At 33.5% G+C, this 4,561-nt stretch overlaps 2 long non-coding RNA genes across 2 annotated transcripts in view; one reads left to right on the top strand and one right to left on the bottom strand.

Annotated features, from left to right (window-relative positions):
• The window catches only part of LOC105132357 (uncharacterized), a 9,694-nt gene extending 6,219 nt beyond the window's left edge, over positions 1–3,475 (bottom strand). The window contains exon 1 of the long non-coding RNA XR_843565.1: positions 3,370–3,475. This is a non-coding gene — a long non-coding RNA (uncharacterized LOC105132357). The remainder of the gene's footprint in view (positions 1–3,369) is intronic.
• Positions 1–3,715, top strand: part of LOC105132356 (uncharacterized) — a 9,918-nt gene extending 6,203 nt beyond the window's left edge. Inside the window, exon 2 of the long non-coding RNA XR_843564.1 lies at positions 3,584–3,715. This is a non-coding gene — a long non-coding RNA (uncharacterized LOC105132356). The remainder of the gene's footprint in view (positions 1–3,583) is intronic.
• The last annotated feature ends 846 nt before the right edge of the window (positions 3,716–4,561 follow it).

Here is a 4,561-nt window from a genome sequence, read left to right on the forward strand (position 1 = left end):
TTATTTTAGAACGTGAAAGGAATAACAAAGATGACCTTTTCCTCATTTCAAGCGCAAGCAGCTATGATCTATAAACTTTGACCTCGTATAGTGTGATGGTTTATTCTTTGCAAAGATGCATTTCATGAGTTATGAGCAATAAGTTCACTACATACCATTATTCATACATTTTAAAAAAACACATGATTCAAGAGTAATGGGGTAAGGGTGTTTATTCATTTCTTTTTTCTTTTTCTTTTTTTTTCACAATTTTTTGTTTATAATTTAGTCAGCTCAATGATGGAGTTGCTTGATTCACTTGTCATTCTACAAGTAGAATGTCAAAAATATCATTTTTTGAATAAACATCAAATTACTTTTGAAATCAAAATGCTAGATCAATTTTTCAAAACTCCAATAAGGAAACTGATTTTGATAAGAGAGATGAATTGCGTCTATAAGATCGTGCAAGGCTTCAAAGATGTGTTTATGAGTTTTTACAAGAAAACTCTCTTAAGAAAATGAATAATGCTTGGTCGTGAGTATGATTGAATGACAAACTGATTATTTCATTGAAACTCTAGAAAAGAAGTTTAATAACAAAGAACTTATGCCAACATCTTGGGCTATGAACACTGACATGATAACACATAAAGGGGTTAAACATTTAGTGATCATTGATTGTAATTTCTGGAATTTTTCAATTGTTCATTCTCCTTGACAAGGGCATCTTTTCAATAGTCAATTGAAGTCATTTGTAGATCATTCTTGACCTAATATCACCATAGCTTTATCTTCAAGATAATTGATTTCTTTATCTTCAAGATAGTTGATTTCTGGGAGTCGATGTGAAACAATTAGCTATAGGAATGATAAATGCCTTGGCAACCACCTTTAGTGAACACGTTCTTCTCAGTCGGGTTAGCAATCTTACCTAACCCAATGGCTTGTTCAATCCTCTCAGCTATAATAACCAAGTTAATGAAATGTTGTGCAGAGCTTCTAACCAAGTATTCAAAGTACAGAGCTTTAAAGCTATTGGAAAATAAACTGATCATCTCTTTTTCCAACATAGAAGGGTTAACTTGTACAGCTACCTCCCTCCATCTTCGAGCGTATTCCTTTATGGACTGCTTATTGTCCTTTTCCATAGCTTGCAAGCTTAACCGATCAGGGTCTATATCTATATTAAACTTATATTGCCTCATGACGGCATCAACTAAATCCTTTCATCTTTTAACCTTGGTATTGTCCAACCGCATATACCAAGTGAGGGCAGGAACTCAAGCTATCTTGAAAGAAATGAATCAGCAGTTTCTCCTTATCAATCACCTCAGTCATTTTGTTGTAGTATGCTTTGAGATGAGTTATAGGGCATTAAGTTCCCGTATATTTCATAAATTTTGGCATTCTAAACTTTTTAGGAATGACAACGTTGGGCACCAAACACATCTCAACAGCCTTTATAGGATCATCTAGGCGAATTTCCTCAAATGCCCTCATCTTTTGCTTTAAGGCAACCAATTTGTTCAGACCATCTTCTTTTACCATCTTGCCCTTTTGCTTTGGGATTCCTTCTCTATAGAATTAATGGTTAATAGTATTCTCGTGGGGTATGCTGGTTGGAAATGCATAGCTTATTGAAGATTAGATGAGAATCCATTTGCCCCCAGATTCTGTGGATTGAAGGGATTTATGGGCATAACTTCAGGCTGAACTATATGTGTTGCTTTTCCAGATTTGTCTCTCAAGGCCTGTTTGAGTAGACTAGTAAGCCTTGCGACTTCTTTAAGATTGTCCACCTCTTTTTGGTGTTGGGCTTCCGATTGGGCTTTTTCTTAGTTTTTTATTTGTCTTTTTCTCAAATGATTGTTATAGGTGGGTTTCAATGGGGAACCTATATTCCAACTTGCTTCTTGTAAATCATGCAATTTATGCAAAAATATTGATTAAATTAAAAAATATGTATAAAATACGGACTCATCCTTTACGGGATAACAACCTAATAGGAGGATCCTAATTGTTGAGTGCATCAAAGGGTTGGTCATTATCTAGTTTTAAAGGGTCTCTCGCATGCTCAGTGATCGTCCTTGAAAGGTCGATATAAGGCTTACAAGTAGTGTGAAGATAGAGGACCTGAGTAATATCAGTTTGACACATCAACCACTTCTAAGTAAACAATCAAGCGAGAGTTGGATGGTTTCACGAGTCTTACCCATGTTAAAGCCATTGGGGTACTGTTACTCCCCTACTTATCCTAGGTTGTAAAGTGTGTGCTTTTGAAGTGATGCATAACATTATAAACAAGAATGCATGCTAAAGCAGTAAAATGCAAGAAAAATAAATAAATAAACATAACATAACAAATATTATAGCAATTGACATACAAAAGGCAAAGCTTAGTCCATTAGTCCCTAGTAGAGTCGCTATTTTGTCGCACTCGACATCGCGACGGCCTTAAAAAATTATATAATCTTTGGAAAGAACAGATTTCTGGCATCCTGTTTTTTAATGAGAATATTTTTTATTTAAGGAGTCGCCATCTAGTATTATGATTACTATGATTATTAGGAACCCTAACTAATCAACAGAGAATTGATGGTACAAGAATGATTAAAGTAAAAGGAAGATACTTTCATTTCTAAAATATCATATCTAAAATCGACTGCATTATTGGTTTTACCTTAAATTTTTTTGTTGGTTTATACTATGATTATTTATGTGTAATATTCCTGACTCTGGTACCAGTGAATATTCAACTACGGATATTTTCAACTCTAGCGTTGACAAATATTACATAGGTATCAAAATAAATAAATTTAAATCATCATTTTTTTTTATTTCTGACTTTGGCATTAGTGAATAAACAAATAAAATCAATTTAATTTTCACACATACGCATTATTTTTATTTTTATATAGCTAAATAAAAATAAAATAAAATAAATTTACATTAGTATTTTTTTTATTCCTGACTCTAGCGTCAGTGAATATACCAAATAAATTTATTTTATTTTATCTTATGTTATGTTTTTTTTTTTGCACGCATATTTTTTTATTTTTATATAACTAAATAAAATACAATGAAATAAATTTGAATTGATATTTTTATTCTGATTTTGGCGTCAATAAATAAATAAAAAAAATGAATTTTTTTTACATACACAATTTTTATTATATATTTTTAGGCTGGGCCCAGCTCAGCCCATATAAGCTGGGCTAGACCCAGCCAGCCCAGGCCTGTGACCCGGCTTGGCAAAAAAATTAAAGGCACGCGTGAATTTCATGCGTGCACGACCACTGGTGAAGGTAATTAAATTACCTTCACACAGTGTTCTTGTGACACTGAATTACTTTTTAAAATGAAGATGCAAAGGGGACGAAGTCATACCTGCCTCTGGAGATCGAAGATGCTGCTTCTGGATACCGAAGATGCTTGCAGTGTTGATGATGATTCTCGCCTACTTCTTCCTCTAGTCTTCCTTCTGTGACCACTTGTCTGTGCTTTCCTTCTTGATTTCTCAGTAGCTTCTAAAACTACAAAGAAGATTCCGGCTTGCTGTGAGTGTTCTTTGGCTGAATCCGGGTTTTTTCTTTGTTTGCAGGTCCGAAGACAATTTCAAGGATAATTCTCCTCACTGTGTGCTGCCCTCTTGTTCTCTCTTTCTCTATGTATTTGGATTTGTGCTCTGTTTTCTTTGTTTTTTTTTGTTCTTAACTCTGTTTTTCTGGGTTGATTTTTCGTCTCTCTTTTTTCCTCCTTGTTCTAGGTTTTCTTCCTCCTTTTATACACTCCCCAGCCATTTCCTTTAACCAGTCCCTTCTTAGCAAGACTGTTATCTTGCCCGACGAGATCGTGGGCGAGGTCCACGATTGGATCGACTTCGTTGCAGATCTTCAGCCTGTTGAATCGGGGTGGAGAAGATGAACACGGCTGTTCCACCTGCAACGACGACGTTTCGGCAGCAATGGATTCTTTCATTTTGACCCCTCAACTTTGGAAATTCAGCAATTGGACCCCTAAGCAATTAATGTTTTTTTAATTTTGTCTGGATTAATTTCAATTAAATCGCAAAATTGGTACACTATTTACAAAACAGTCTTTAATTCCTGGATTATTCAATTTGATCCTTAATTAATTCTTTTAAATTTTTTTCTTGTGGATTACTTTCAACTAAATCCCTAGATTATAACACTGTTTACAAAACAGTCTTTAATTTCCGGATTGTTTAATTTGACCCTTAATTAAATCTTTAACTTTTAATTCTTTTAAAATTGATCCATTAACTCTCAAATTTTATAATTACATCCCCAAACTTCAAATTTTATGTTAAACTCCATTGTCAACTATATTTAATTTTTATTATTTATTCAAAAATTGGATTATGATAATAATTATTATTTATTAATATTTCCGCCCTATAACAATTTATTTATAGTAAAACATTAAAAAATATGACACAAATAAAGCTATGAATATGAGTTTAATACACAAGGGTGCAACCACAACTATTAATGTTTGGTGAGGTAAGAAAATTAGTTTTTCTTTATAAGACCCACTTGTAACTATGGTGTGCCATAGG

The sequence above is a fragment of the Populus euphratica genome, unplaced genomic scaffold (assembly GCF_000495115.2).
Source record: "Populus euphratica unplaced genomic scaffold, PopEup_1.0 scaffold85.1, whole genome shotgun sequence".
NCBI classification, from domain to species: domain Eukaryota; kingdom Viridiplantae; phylum Streptophyta; class Magnoliopsida; order Malpighiales; family Salicaceae; genus Populus; species Populus euphratica.